The sequence below is a fragment of the Microcebus murinus genome, chromosome 13 (assembly GCF_040939455.1).
Source record: "Microcebus murinus isolate Inina chromosome 13, M.murinus_Inina_mat1.0, whole genome shotgun sequence".
In the NCBI taxonomy this organism is placed as follows: domain Eukaryota; kingdom Metazoa; phylum Chordata; class Mammalia; order Primates; family Cheirogaleidae; genus Microcebus; species Microcebus murinus.
Genome location: NC_134116.1, coordinates 21,061,908 through 21,077,675, shown reverse-complemented (window position 1 = coordinate 21,077,675; position 15,768 = coordinate 21,061,908). Strand labels below are relative to the sequence as shown.

Below are 15,768 nucleotides of genomic sequence, written 5' to 3'. Positions count from 1 at the left end.
GGCTTGCGACCCCTCCCTTAAAAGCCCATGATGTCCAATAGTTGGAGAGAGACTAAGTTGAGGCAGCATCATCTCTTTCTCCCAATGGTTGTATTAATATTAAAAATTTTAGTTCTGAGCTGTAAAAAAAAAAAAAAAATTCCTTCCTTGGCAATTATCTCATTGTCCCAGTGATTGGATTTTTGTGAGATGAGCTACTGGACCTATACTGAAACTCCCTTGTGGTTTCAACAACAACATAACTAAATATTGCCTGTAGATTGCTGTGCAGGTCTCCAGTCAACCTCTCAACTGAGAGGCGGTCAGAGCACTTGCAAGAACAGAGAACTGGGACTTCATGGAGTTTATAGATTATGTGAACTGCTATTATGCCCACTTGCTCATAAAGTTTACTTAATAAGTGCCTCTTGTGTGTGGCAGAACTCCATCTGAAATCCACTCTCATTATAATCCAGTAACAAGATTATAGGGAAGTAGTTGACCCTCTTCTACCTCCTAACTTTTGGCAGCTAAAGAGTCTACCAGAGACGAGAGCAAAGTACTTGCTGCGGCGGTGGGAGTCATGGCAGGACAAGCATTTAGAAAGTTTTTTTGGCTTTTTGACCAGGTACTGGCTGAAAGGAGTGCAGCCGAAACTGTAACCAAAGGAGGCATTATGCTTCCAGAAAAATCTCAAGGAAAAGTGTTGCAAGCAACAGTAGTGGCTGTTGGATCGGGCTCTAAAGGAAAGGGTGGAGAGATTCAACCAGTTAGTGTGAAAGTTGGAGACAAAGTCCTTCTCCCAGAATATGGAGGCACCAAAGTAGTTCTAAATGACAAGGATTATTTCTTATTTAGGGATGGTGACATTCTTGGAAAGTCTGTGGACTGAAATAAATCACTATTGAAATGGCATTGACATGAAGCTCATTCCACTGAAGTTCTGAAATCTTTCATCATGTAAGTAATTTCCATGTCTCTCTTTTATAATAAACTAATGATCACTAAACTGCTGACATCCCATGTCTAAAATCTAGTTTCACTGTAGTGATACAAACATTTCCAAATAAAAATATGTGTAAATGAAAAAAAAAGAGTCTACCAGAAAAAATGTCATAGCTGTGTACAAGCAAACTGCCTTGGCCAGTTCTCAATACCAGGGGAATGTTGAAAGCCACGGCATGGACAGTCACCAAGCCTGCACTGAGGTGTCAGCCTCACTGCACTGCAGATTGTCGCCCCCGTCTCCATTCTGAACTCCCTCACTGAGCCTGGTTTTGACCATTGTTTCTGTGTTCGCCCTGAACCTGGACCTTTTGCCTCTCTGCCAGCCCCTTTCACTGATGCCTACGGGTTATGCTGTCTGCCTCTTTTGTTTTTGTTGTTGTTGTTCTTGTTGTTTTTTCTTTTTTGAGACAGAATCTCCCTCTGTCACCTGGGCTAGAGTGCCATGGCATCAGCTCACATCAAACTCAAACTCCTGGTCTCAAGCAATTCTTCTGCCTCAGCCTCCCAAGCAGCTGGGATTACAGTCACACGACATGACACCCAGCTAATTTTTCTATTTTTAGTAGAGACGGGGTCTCGCTCTTGCTCAAGCTGGTCTCTACCTCTTGAGCTCAAGAGATCCTCCTGCCTCAGCCTCCCACAGTGCTGGGATTGCAGGTGTGAGCCACTGCACCTGGCCTGCCTCTTCTTATACTTCATGTTCCCAGGACACCCTTGGCTCTAGGTGCTGCTGCTGACATCCAGTCCTGTCCACCCAGAGCTCAGCCTGGAAGCCTACCTGGAACAAGTGTCCCAATTTCTCTTTACTCATCAAACATTTCGACATTGTTTTTTTACAGTGTCACAAGGAAGCTTCAAGCCAGTTTCTGCTGTTATGTATTCCATATTGACAGTTAGGATGTTATGACACATTTATTACTTAGCATTTCAAATGGAATTGAGACAACTGAAAGGCCCTGACTTCAAACTGAGGCCTCAAAAGCATGCTGAGGAGGGGCCCAGGCTGAGAGTCTGCAAGTTGGGGTCTGAGTGTTTGTGCTCTCATCCGGGCCAAGCCTTCACTGCCTGAACTACAAGACTCTATGGCTTGCTTGCCCCAAGATCACTCCAGGTGGAATTTGGAACCAAATAGCGTCAGAGATTCCAGGGCAAAAAGCCTACTCCAGCAAAACAGATTTTAGTTTTCCCTTTGAAAATGCAAAGTAAGGATGACTTGGCAAAAATACTTTTGTGAAACACTTTAATAACGGTGATTAGGATTTATTGATTTATGTTGTACATTTACAGATTTAAATCAGTGTCCTCTACAGAGGATCAGCTGAAAACAAACACCATTCACAGAGGTCAATTAAAAATACATAGATGGGGCCTGATTTCAAAAGCATAGATGGGAATATAAGGTAGAAAGAACATTGTGAACATGTAGGGAAAACTATCCTGAAGTTTCCATGACTGTGAAGTTCTTTATTTTATTTTTTTATTTTTTTGAGACAGAGTCTTACTCTGTTGCCCAGGCTACAGTGCTGTAGCATCAGCCTAGCTCACAGCAACCTCAAACTCCTGGGCTCAAGCGATCCTCCTGCCTCAGCCTCCCGAGTGGCTGGGACTACAGGTGAGTGCCACCATGCCTGGCTAAGTTGTTCTACTTTTAGTTGTTTGGCTAATTTCTTTCTATTTTTGGTAGAGACAGGGTCTTGCTCTTGCTCAGGCTAGTCTCGAACTCCTGAGCTCAAACAATCCTGCTTCGGCCTCCCAGAGTGCTAGGATTACAGGCATGAGCCACTGGGCCCAGCAGAACTATGAATTCTTCAACACCTGACACACAGTTGGGTGGATTGGTGTTTCTGAAAGGGCCAGGGAGAGGTCTTCCAGGCTGGGGTTAACCTTGGGTTGAGGACTAAGGAATCCCTCACAAGGGCCACAGAGAAAAACCTGATTCCTCCTGTTGTCTGGAATGTAGGATAATCCTCCCATGTGGAGTTTAAAGACCTGCCCTCCCAGTCTTCTTTGCCTTTCTGCCTTCCCTCCCTGTTTCTGTCCTGGTAAAACCAAGGACAACCCCAGAAGTGCTGGGGACCTGACCCACATTTTGTCCGGGCAATTGTGGAGGGCTTTATGGAATTATTGGTTTGTAAATAAGGGCCCCAGGGAAAGTGACCACATTGGGTCCCACTTGAGAACATCAAGGTGGTGGTTGCAGGGTTATTTGGGCTCAGAACACATGGCCCCAAAATATTTCTCTTTGGCATATTGATTATTAGCTTGTTTTGTTGAGAAGCTGCAGGCCAAGTAGTAGCTCTAAAAAGCTGCTCTTTTGTTCATTTACTTATTCATTTTCAGACAATGTTCAAGGACCTAGAAGCTGCCGCTTTGTAGAGGAAATTTATATCTACAAAGGAAATTTTCATTAGTGAAGGCACCTCTACCAGGAAGAAAGCTATTTCCTGGCAACTTTTATCACCTGAAACACTCTTATCTGCCTAATAAGGCAACCTTTATTCACCTTACATTTCCTCCCCTCACTCTCTCATAATTTGTCTCCAAACAGCTTCCCCCAGAAGCCCCAAGACACCTTTCCTCTTCGCAGTTCAGGATGTTATATAAGCTTCAACCATCTGGCCCTTCTTTGAGACTCATATTTTTGTGGGACTCCCAAGCGTATGTGCACGTTATCAAAATGGTTTTTCTCCTATTAATCTACTGCATGTGGGTTGAAGCCATTCGTAGCCCAGTCAGAGAACCCAGGAGGGTGTGGGGAAGCCATTTTCTCTCTCTGACGGGGTGGTGGGAAGGGAGCTTGGCAGGGGCTGGAAGGGCCTCCAGGAAGGGCAGAGAGCCGAGTAGGAGACAGATCGCTGGCTCCAGAGATAAAGCATTGAAGGACAAAGGCCATGGCTTATTTTCCTGTGTGGGAGGGGGTACTGCATGGGAAGTTTGCCCTTCTGTGAGAAAGGACCTAGGTCTCCAACTCTGTCTTTATAAGGAGGGGGGTTTGGAACAGTCCTGCAACAGGGTAGTGAATGCAGATCGGCACACTGGCCCAACCATTAGCACCTTGTTTATGTCCCAGAGGGAGGGCTACATCCACCTGAAGGTAAAGCACTGAGGTGTTTTTTGTTTTTTTTTGAGACAGAGTCTTACTCTGTTGCCCAGGCTAGAGTGCCATGGCGTCAGCCTAGCTCACAGCAACCTCAAACTCCGGGGCTCAATCCTTCTGCCTCAGCCTCCCAAGTAGCTGGGACTACAGGCATGTGCCACCATGCCCGGCTAATTTTTTTCTTTATATATTTTTAGTTGTCCAGCTAATTTTCTTTCTATTTATAGTAGAGACGGGGTCTCGCTCCTGGTCAGGCTGGTTTCGAACTCCTGACCTCGAGCAATCCACCCGCCTCGGCCTCCCAGAGTGCTAGGATTACAGGCATGAGCCACCACGCCTGGCCCAATGACTAGAGTTCAATTAGAGTCTTTTTTATATCTTCGATGTCTCTACCTAATCTTTTGAACATAGGAGAAATAAGTATAACTGTTTTAATGTCCCTGTGTAATTCTAACATCTGTGTAGTTTTAAGTTCATTTTAATGGTTTTGACTGATTGATTATTCTCCTCATTGTATGCTATATTTTTCTACTTCTTTGCATGACTGATCTTTTATTAAATGCCAGACATTGTGAAATTTACCTTGCTGGGGCCTAGATATTTTTGTACTCCTTGAGCTTTATATTGTGATATGTTGTTTGAAAATTTGATTGTTTTTTTTTTTGGAAGGTCTCGCTCTGTCACCCAGGCTAGAGTGCAGTGGCCCCATCATACCAATCATAGCACACTGTAACCTCGAACTTCTGGGCTCCAACAATCCTCCTGCCTCAGCCTCCTATGTAGCTAGGACTATAGGTGCATGCCACCACATGCAGTTAATGTTTTAATTTTTAGATTTGTTTGTTTGTTTGTTTTCTAGAAACATGGTCTCACTATGTTGCCCACGCTGGTCTGCAACTCCTGGGCTCAAGCAGCGTGTCCCCCCCCCCCCACGTCAGCCTCCCAAAGTGCTGGGATCGCAGGTGGGGTGAGCCACACACCTGGCTGGATATTTGATTCTTTAGGGTCTTGTCGTTATAATTCATTAGGCAAATTCTAGAGGAGTCTCAGTCTAGAGCTCAGTATTCCCCATCATTAAGGCAAGATTTCTTGAAAAAATTATAAATTATGAATTATAAATATTATATACTATGAGTTTTTTTAGCCTGTCTGTCACAGTGGATGTGATTCCCGACTCTGCATCAGTGCCAGCTCTTTTTTTTTTTTTTTTTTGAGACAGAGTCTCACTTTGTTGCCTAGGCTAGAGTGAGTGCCGTGGTGCCAGCCTAGCTCACAGCAACCTCAACTCCTGGGCTCAAGCAATCTTCCTGCCTCAGCCTCCCAAGTAGCTGGGACTACAGGCATGCACCACTGTGCCCAGCTAATGTTTTCTATATATATTAGTTGGCCAATTAATTTCTTTCTATTTATAGTAGAGATGGGGTCTCGCTCTTGCTCAGGCTGGTCTCAAACTCCTGAGCTCACACGATCCGCCCACCTCGGCCTCCCAGAGAGCTAGGATTACAGGCGTGAGCCACCCCGCCCAGCTAGTGCCAGCTCTTGTGCCCTCTCCTCCTTTCAGATGATTCTTCCTCAAGCCCTGAGCTTCCTCACGTGCACGTGCTGATCTGTATTGGGGGAATCCTGAAGGCGTTCTCTCTCTCTGTGTGCAGCTCTGTAGCACCCTGGTCTCCCTGGACCCTGGGCGGCTACATCTTCCAACTCAGGGAGCCCACTGGCCTCTGCCTGGGTTCCCATTCCCTGCACTGCACCCTGGAAACCGTTTGAAGGGATTGAGTAAGCCGGATCAGTTGTTGAGCTCACCTGGTTGGTTTTCTGTCTCTCAGGAGCCATTGCCTGATGTCTAGTGCCTTAAAAACTAGTTTCACATATATTTTTCTGTTTTTTTTTTTTTTCATTTTTTGAAACAGGGTCTCACTCTGTTGCCCAGGCTAGATTGCAGTGGCGAGATCATAGCTCACTGCAGCCTTGAACTCTTGGGCTTAAGAGACCCTCCTGCCTCAGCCTCCTGAGCAGCTAGGACTATAGTCACGAACCACTGCACTCAGCTAGACAGGGTCTCGCTATGTTGTCTAGGCTTGTTTTGAATTCCTGGCCTCATCTGATCCTCCTGCCTTGGCCTCCCCCAAAGTGCTGGGATTATAAGCATGAGCCACTGTGCCCAGCCTATTTTTCTGGTGTTTATGTTGTTGTTATTCTTCCAAGTGGGAAGGTAAATCCAGTACCTGTTATTCCATCTTGACCAGAAGCAGAAATCTGTCAAAGTTATATTTTTGAAAATTAAATTTCATTCAAAGGCAATAATGGGCAAAAATTAGATAAATTTACTACAGCACACTTCTGTTTTGCTTTTGTTTTTGTTTTTTTTTGAGACAGAGTCTCACTTTGTTGCCCAGGCTAGAGTGAGTGCCATGGCGTCAGCCTAGCTCACAGCAACCTCAAACTCCTGGGCTCAAGCAATCCTGCTGCCTCAGCCTCCCAAGTAGCTGGGACTACAGGCATGTGCCACATGCCCAGCTAATTTTTTCTATATATTAGTTGGCCAATTAATTTCTTTCTATTTATAGTAGAGACAGGGTCTCATTCTTGCTCAGGTTGGTTTTGAACTCCTGACCTTGAGCAATCCGCCTGCCTCGGCCTCCCAGAGTGCTAGGATTACAGGCGTGAGCCACCGCGCCCGGCCTACAGCACACTTCTGGAAAGTGAATCATCAAACTCCAAAATATCTTTTTTCAAAACTCTGAATTTTAAACTGTATGACATATTTAAAGCAGCGTAATAACCTGTGAAATATTAAAGACTACTCAGAGCTGAGCATGGCGGTATGCGCCTATAGTCCCAGCTACTTTAGAGGCTGAGGCAGGGGTATCCCTTAAGCCCAGGAGTTTGAGTCTAGCCTGAGCAACACAGCAAGGCCCATCTCCAAAAACATTTTTTAAAATTGTTTTTAAAAAGATAGCTCAAAATCTGGATTCATGACAGGATGGACAAACCAGATTAAATTGCATTAAACTTTCCAAACCAATTTTTTTTTTTTTTTTTTTTTTTTTGAGACAGTCTCATTCTGTAGCTTGTGCTAGAGTGCCATGGCGTCAGCCTAGCTAACAGCAACCTCAAACTCCTGGACTTGAGCAATCCTTCTGCCTCAGCCCCTGAGTAGCTGGGACTACAGGCATGTGCTACCATGCCTGGCTAATTTTTTCTATATATTTTTACTTTGTATTCTTAGTAGAGACGAGGTCTCGCTCTTACTCAGGCTGGTCTTGAACTCCTAAGGGATCCTCCCACCTTGGCCTCCCAGAGTGCTAGGATAACAGGCATGAGCCATTGCACCTGGCCCCAAACCAATTTTTGATTAAAAAATATTTTTATTTCTGAAAGCCTAATATGTGCCATGCATTTATATATGTTACCTCATTTAATATTCGTTATGACACTGAAAGATATATACTATATTTTTTCTCCATTTTAAAGAGGAAGACACAAAGAGTTTAAGAAATTTGTCCAGGCCAGGCTCGGTGGCTCACACCTGTAATCCTAGCACTCTGGGAGGCCTAGACGGGTGGATTGCTCGAGGTCAGGAGTTCAAAACCAGCCTGAGCAAGAGTGAAACCCCACCTCTACTATAAATAGAAAGAAATTAATTGGCCAACTAATATATATAGAAAAAATTAGCCGGGCATGGTGGCATATGCCTGTAGTCCCAGCTACTCGGGAGGCTGAGGCAGCAGGATTGTTTGAGCCCAGGAGTTTGAGGTTGCTGTGAGCGAGGCTGACGCCATGGCACTCACTTTAGCCTGGGCAACAAAGCAAGACTCTGTCTCAAATAAATAAATAAATAATTTTAAAAAAAAAAAAAAGAAACTTGTCCAAAGCTACACAATTATTAGGAACAGAGCCAGAATTCAAACCCAGGTTGAAATAACTCCCAACCCCATGCTTTCTCCTGCACTATACCATCTTCTCATTCAAGCACTACCCTCAACCTTAAGGCTGACATTGTGGAATTTAATAAGTGAAAGGGATATTAGAATTGCTAGGTGAGAAACCTGAGGATAAGAAACTTGCCTACAAACTACTGTGTGTGCAGAGAAGGACATGAAAATGAGAAGTGACTCTCTGGTTCTGAGATGTTCCAGTTGGGAGCATGCTAGGTTTGGAGTCAAGGGACCTCTACTGTTTGCTGCAGCTTTTTGAGCCAACCGGCTTGACCTAGGACAGGTCACTAGAGGTTTCTGGTTTTATCACAACCAGATCTGCCTTGCTTTGAGAATAAAATGTGCTAATGCTTGAACTTTAAGATCTGTATTCTTCCAAATAACTAAATCATTACTCTGTACTGTTTAATTGATACCAATGCTGTAGGCCTCCCCTCAAAGGTTAATATTTAACATTGTTTATTGCTCCTGCCATCTGTAGGAGTGAAGTCATGGAAATCAGTTCTGTACTGGCTGAGCAAATAGAAGCTGAGGACATTTAGGAAGAATCAATTGTGCCATATTAATTGGAAACTGAGTATATGTAAACAATAGGCAGACTTTTTGGCCAGGCACTGTGGCTCACGCCTGTAATCCTAGTACTCTGGGAGGCTGAGGCGGGCGGATTGCTGGAGGTCAGGAGTTCAAAACCAGCCTGAGCAAGAGCCAGATCCCGTCTCTACTATAAATAGAAAGAAAATTAATTGGTCAACTAAAATATATAGAAAAAATTAGCCGGGCTTGGTGGTGCGTGGCTATAGTCCCAGCTACTAAGGAGGCTGAGGCAAAAGGATTGCCTGAGTCCAGGAGTTTGAGGTTGCTGTGAGCTAGGCTGACGCCACGGCACTCTAGCCCAGACAACAGAGTGAGACTCTGTCTAAAAATATAATAATAATTGGCCGGGCGAGGTGGCTCACGCCTGTAATCCTAGCACTCTGGAGGCCGAGGCAGGTGGATTACTCGAGGTCAGGAGTTCAAAACCAGCCTGAGTGAGATCCCGTCTCTACTAAAAAAATAGAAAAAAATTAACCAACCAACTAAAAATATATATCCAAAACTTAGCTGGGCATGGTGGCACATGCCTGTAGTCCCAGCTACTCGGGAGGCTGAGGCAGAAGGATCACCTAAGCACAGGAGATTGAGGTTGCTGTGAGCTAGGCTGATGTCACGGCACTCACTCTAGCCTGGGCAACAAAGTGAGACTTTGTCTCAAAAATAAATAAATAAATAAATAAATAATAATAATAATTGAGACTTTTCTTTCCCAAACAAACAAAAAACCCTGACTATTTGACTTTAATAATCCATTTTAGACTTGCTGTCTGCTAGACATTTACTACTTTGTGAGTTCTGTTATTCAATTTATTTGAAAGCTGTAATTTGAGTCATCTGATATCAAACAGATGACCAACCAGGCCAATGAATTCACCTCTTCATTATCCCCTTGGGCATCACTGTCCTTTGATATTACAGGTCTAGGGAGGGAAATTATCCATGATTCTTGTCTTTAGAGCTTGAAACCCCATTGGGATGACAGTATAAGTCGTAAACATGTGTCCAGTACAAAAATCGGGCAGAGACAGAAAGAGCGGGAGTGGCTTGCATGGAGGAGCCATCTGCATGGCCTCCACTTTAGGAGACAAATCATTTAAGGCTGCAGTGTGATCTACTTCATCAAGGCCAAGTCCAAATACAGTCACACCATTTTCATTTTTCCAGCAAAACGCTTGAGTACCTACACACACTCCGTGAACCAGAAGTCAGGTGTGCTCTCCTGTTCTTCGAGCATCTTCACGTACACGCCCCACCTCCCGCTGCAGTGCAAAAGTATGATGGACCCTGTTTGCACAGCCAGGTAGGAAGAACTGAATCTGATCAGACCACAGCTACCAGTACTGGCCCTGCCAGATGGTGTCGCCACGGGGCCCTTGGAAGCAGGACTGACAGAGCTCCTCCTCTGTGGTCCGGAGGCCCTTGCTCCTGCAGGCCTCTGCCCAGCCTCCACAGTTAGCACTAAAGGTGTACCCATCCATGCTGTGGTGTCATTCCCCAAAGCACATCTTGTACCAAGATGGCTGCTGAAGAGGAACATGACTTGCACCAAATGACTAGCCAGGTCACCAGACCAGATTCTTCCTTTCTTCTTCTTCTTTTTCTTTTCTTTTTTTTTTTTTTTTTGGAGTAGCTGGGACTACAGGCATGCGCCACCATGCCCAGCTAATTTTTTCTATATATTTTCTATATATATTAGTTGGCCAATTAATTTCTTTCTATTTTTAGTAGAGACGGGGTCTCCCTCTTGCTCAGGCTGGTTTCGAACTCCTGACCTTGAGCAATCCGCCCACCTCGGCCTCCCGGAATGCTAGGATTACAGGCGTGAGCCACCGCACCCAGCCTCTTTTTTTTCTTTTCTTTACTTTTTTTTTTTTTTTTTTTTTTTTTGAGACAGAGTCTCATTCTGTTCCCCAGGCTAGGGTGCCGTGGCGTCAACCTAGCTCACAGCAACCTCAAACTCCTGGGCTCAAGCAATCCTCCTGCCTCAGCCTCCTGAGTAGCTGGGACTATAGGCACCTGCCGCCATGCTGGGTTACTCTTCTATTTGTAGTAGAGACAGGCATCTCACTCTTGCTCAGGTTGGTCTCGAACTCCTGAGCTCAAGTGATTCTCCTGCCTCAGCCTCCAAGAGTGCTAGGATTACCGGTGTGAGCCACCATGCCCGGCCCAGGTTCTTCTTTTCTTAAAAGTCATTTCATTTTTGTGCCTCCTGCCCTCTCCTAGTATTTGGTCATGGTCTGGATCTCTATGGCGCACCCTAAGCAAGCATTTTCCTCTTTGGGGTGCCTGGGTGTCTAAGTAAAAGTGATCACCTCCTTCTTACAAACACCTCTGAGTACCAAGGACCTCGGGAAGTGGCAGTGCACTCTCCCTCCAGACCTTCCTGGTCTTACCCAGCAGGGACAGTAAATGACTCTTCCCTGAATGGGAAGGTCTCTGGGGCAGCCACGGAGGTGCCCCGCTCCCTTTGTCTTTCACTGATTTCTCCCTAACAAATCTCTTGCAGTTCTAATTCTGTCTCATTGTCTGCTTCTAGAGGGCTTGGACCCACACAGTCAGTTCTGAGGGGACTTGCAGTCTCCATCCCCAGATAGGAGAGGCTGACAATCTTGATGTAGTGTTTTTATTAAGATATAATTTACATACCGCACAACTTACCCATTTAAAGTGTACAAATTGATGGTTTTTAGTGTACTCACAGATCTGTACAACCATCACCACAGTCCATTTTTTTTTTTTTTTTTGAGACAGAGTCTCACTTTGTTGCCCGGGGTAGAGTGAGTGCTGTGGCATCAGCCTAGCTCACAGCAACCTCAATCTCCTGGGCCCAAGCAATCCTTCTGCCTCAGCCTCCCGAGTAGCTGGGACTACAGGCATGTGCCACCATGCCCGGCTAATTTTTTCTATATATATTAGTTGGCCAATTAATTTCTTTCTATTGATAGTAGAGACGAGGTCTCCCTCTTGCTTAGGCTGGTTTCGAACTCCTGACCTCAAGCAATCCGCCCACCTCGGCCTCCCAGAGTGCTAGGATTACAGGCGTGAGCCACCTCGCCCTGCCCACAGTCCATTTTAAAACATTTTTATCCCCTCAAAAAGAAAGATGCTATCTTTTAGCAGGTTTTAATTCTTTGGGGAATTAAAACCTGCATCCCCACCCAGGGCCAGTAATCCGAGGGACAGGAGAGTGATTGTCCAGGCGGAGTTCACAAGATTGTCTTTGCTAGAGATTGACTGTATCAGAACCATCAACTGTAGTTAAACAGCAATATCTCGAAACTGAAACCCCCCCTTTAAAAGCTCTGTATGTCTGCTTATAGGGAGGACACTGGGACTTTAAAACAGGAGTCTGCCAACCTCCTCATTTACCTACAAATTAATAAACCTCCTTTTCCTTCTCCTCAAACCACTTGTCCTTGTTCTTCTGATGCAGGCTTGGGGGCAAGGGCTAAACTTTCAGTAACATTTCTCTCTGTTGCTGGATTTCCCTGTTCTGAACATTTCATATAAATAGAATCATGTAATATGTGATCTTCTGTGTCTGGCTTCTTTTGCTTAGCATGATGTTCCCCAGGTTCATCCACATGGCAGCATGTGTCAGTACTTCATTTCTTTTTACGGTGGAATAATCTTCTACTGTATAGATAGAGAAGTAGCTTCTCACAGAGCCTGCTGCCTAACAATGTTATTTACAATTTTGGCTTTAGCCTTCCTTGCATTCCTTCCATTCTCACTCTTGCCGAGCTCGATCCCAGTGTCCAGCCTGTGGAATCACTGTCTCTTCTACATGCAAACCTTCAAGCCTCTTCACCCAGATCCCCAATTCCTTCTCATTAGGTTGCAGGTGCAAAGTTTCCCCCTTCAGAGAAGTCTTCTCTGACCACACTAATCTTAAGTTACTACGTCTACAAACTCACCACCCAATTTTGCTTTCTTCACATCTCCAATCCTCGTTTGAAATTATTTAGTGCATCTTCTTTATTCTCTGTCTCCCCACTTCAATGTAAGTCCTACAGAAGCCATGATTTTGCCTGTCTTCTTTGCTGCCTGGAACAGAGCCTGGAACACAGGATGAGATCAACAAATATTTGTTGAATGAATAAATGAAAGTTACCCTCAATTTAATGAGAAGATTTTGATGGTCCCAGGTGACAGTAAAGCATTTGATAATTGCTTTTTGTCACTCTTCTCATTTTTCTCATAGCCAGATGGTGGGAAGGGCATAGTCTTTTACAAATATTATGTTTGGAGATCTGCTTTAAGGATGATTTTGCTCCCAAATTTGATGGGACTTGCTCCAGTTTGACCTCACTAATTTGGTCCCTTTCTCAATTGTGGCCTTGCTCAGTTATTTCCCTGCAAAGCAATTAGCAGCTAACTTATCAGCTAAGTGGTGGCTAAACTATCAGCTTTATAGACTGCCAGAATAACATTTTTAAAATTTGCTATCAACATCTTGCAATATCTTAATCTGTACTTGTCACGAAGACTCTCCACAGTGGCCTAACAAAAGCAAAGTCTTCAAAAGAAAATATGCTATCAACAACATACTGTCCTTGTGAACGATTTCTACATTGCACGTTTTCTCTACACAAAATGAATGGGGCCTGGCACGGTGGCTCATTCCTGTAATCCTAGCATTCTGGGAGGCTGACGTGGGCAGATCGTTTGAGCTCAGGAGTTCGAGACCAGCCTAAGCAAGAGCGAGACCCCGTCTCTACTTAAAAAATAGAAATTAGCAGGGCAACTGAAATATGTATATAAATTAGGCCGGGCGTGGTGGCTCACGCCTGTAATCCTAGCACTCTGGGAGGCCAAGGCGGGCGGATTGCTCAAGGTCAGGAGTTCAAAACCAGCCTGAGCAAGACCCCGTCTCTACTAAAAATAGAAATTAATTGACCAACTAAAAATATATACAAAAAATTAGCTGGGCATGGTGGTATATGCCTGTAGTCCCAGCTACTTGGGAGGCTGAGGCAGTAGGATCGCTTGAGCCCAGGAGTTTGAGGTTGCTGTGAGCTAGGCTGACGCCATGGCACTCACTCTAGCCTGGGCAACAAAGTGAGACTCTGTCTCAAAAAAGAAAAAGAAAATTAGCCAGGCACGGTGGCCTATGCCTATAGTCCTAGCTACTCAGGAGGCTGAGGCAGGAGGATCACTTGAACCCAGGAGTGTGAGGATGCTGTGAGCTATGCTGACACCATGGCACTCTAGCTGGGGCAACAGAGTGAGACTCTGTCTCAAAAGGAAAAGAAAAGAAAATGAATGGGAATATACCCTGAATTGTCTTGCACACTAGATATTGGTACTCAACCTCATAGCTACCATTTTTATAATCTTCCACTTTACCACTGAGGCTGAAAGTCTGCAAACTACATTTCTCAGACTCACTTGGCAGTTGAATTCTGATCATGGTCAGCCAGTGGGAGATGTACATCAGGATCAGAAGGTGGGAGGAAGGTTAAGCTATTCAGCTTCTGATGGAGCTATGGGCAGGTGCTCCGGGTCCCGGGCAGGTACTCCGGGTCCCGGGCAGCTGTTGGGTGTGCACAGGCTGCAGTTCTAGTGTCAGCAGGAGTGTAAGCTCCAGGGTTCCTGCTCTGTAAAGAGCAGCTCTGGCCTGGCTGTGGCCTTGGGGACTCTGGATAACACCACTCGTCCCCTTGGCTCCTCCAGCCCAGGGACAATAGCAACAACAACTGTCACCCAAGCTGGAGTGCCATGGCATCATCCTAGCTCACTGCAACCTCTAACTCCCAGGCTCAAGCAATCCTCTTAGTTCAGCCTCCCGAGTAGCTGGGACTACAGGGACATGCCACAATGACTGTCTGATTTTTAAATTTTTTGCAGAGATGGAGTCTCATTATGTTGCCTAGGCTGGTCTGGAACCCCTGGGCTCAAGTGATCCTCCTGCCTCAGCCTCCCAAAGTGCTCGCTTTACAAAGTAAAGAAAGACCATACAAGGACACAGGGAGAAGCAGCTGTCTTCTTCTTTTTTTTTTTTTTCCAGCATATTGTGGGGGTACAAATGTTAAGGTTCCGTATATTGCCCTTGCTACCCCTCCCCCCTTGAGTCAGAGCTTCAAGCGTGTCCATCCCCCAGTTGGTATGCATCACATTCATTATGTATGTATATACCCATCCCCCCCCACCTGCCTGACACCCGATAAATGTTATTCCTGTATGTCCACTTAGGTGTTGATCAGTTAATACCAATTTGCTGGTGAGTACATGTGGTGCTTATTTTTCCATTCTTGGGATACTTCACTTAATAGAATGGGTTCCAGCTCTAGCCAGGAAAATACAAGAGGTGCTATATCACCATTGTTTCTTATAGCTGAAGAGTACTCCATGGTATACATATACCACATTTTATTAATCCACTCATATATTGATGGGCACTTCGGTTGTTTCCACATCTTTGCAATAGTGAATTGTGATGCTAGAAGCAGCTGTCTTCAAGCTAGGAAGAGATGTCTCACCAGAAACTGATCATGCTGGCACCCTGATCTCAAACATCCAGCCCCTAGAACTGTGAGAAAATAAAATTTCTGTTGAAAGCCTACATGATTATATCAATAGATTATAAAATCATTTGATAATATTCAACACCAATCTACAATCAAGTTTTTCCATCCACCCATAAATGCAAACTGTGGTTAGAAAAGAAATTTTTTTTTTTTTTTTTTTTGAGACAGAGTCTCGCTTTGTTGCCCAGGCTAGAGTGAGTGCCGTGGCGTCAGCCTAGCTCACAGCAACCTCACACTCCTGGGCTCGAGTGATCCTTCTGCCTCAGCCTCCCGAGTAGCTGGGACTACAGGCATGCGCCACCATGCCCGGCTAATTTTTTATATATATATCAGTTGGCCAATTAATTTCTTTCTATTTATAGTAGAGACGGGGTCTCGCTCAGGCTGGTTTTGAACTCCTGACCTTGAGCAATCCGCCCGCCTCGGCCTCCCAAGAGCTAGGATTACAGGCGTGAGCCACAGTGCCCGGCCAGAAAAGAAATTTTTAACCTATTAAAAGGAACTTACAAGATATCTATATCAAACATCATCTTTAGTGGTTAGAAATGAGAAAATGTCTCTTCAAAATCAGAAACTAGATAAGGATAGCCATTATCAGCACTCTATTGAATATCTCTATCTT

The 15,768-nt window shown here is 44.8% G+C and overlaps 1 long non-coding RNA gene and 1 pseudogene across 1 annotated transcript; both read left to right on the top strand.

Moving 5' to 3' along the window:
- Nucleotides 1-547: 547 nt before the first annotated feature.
- Nucleotides 548-4,114, top strand: LOC109731341 (10 kDa heat shock protein, mitochondrial pseudogene; annotated as a pseudogene).
- Nucleotides 4,115-9,373: 5,259 nt separating this feature from the next.
- On the top strand, nt 9,374-15,181 carry LOC142874955 (uncharacterized). Its single transcript, XR_012922540.1, has 2 exons — nt 9,374-9,916; nt 14,467-15,181. It is a non-coding gene; the product is annotated as an uncharacterized LOC142874955 (long non-coding RNA).
- Nucleotides 15,182-15,768: the final 587 nt, after the last annotated feature.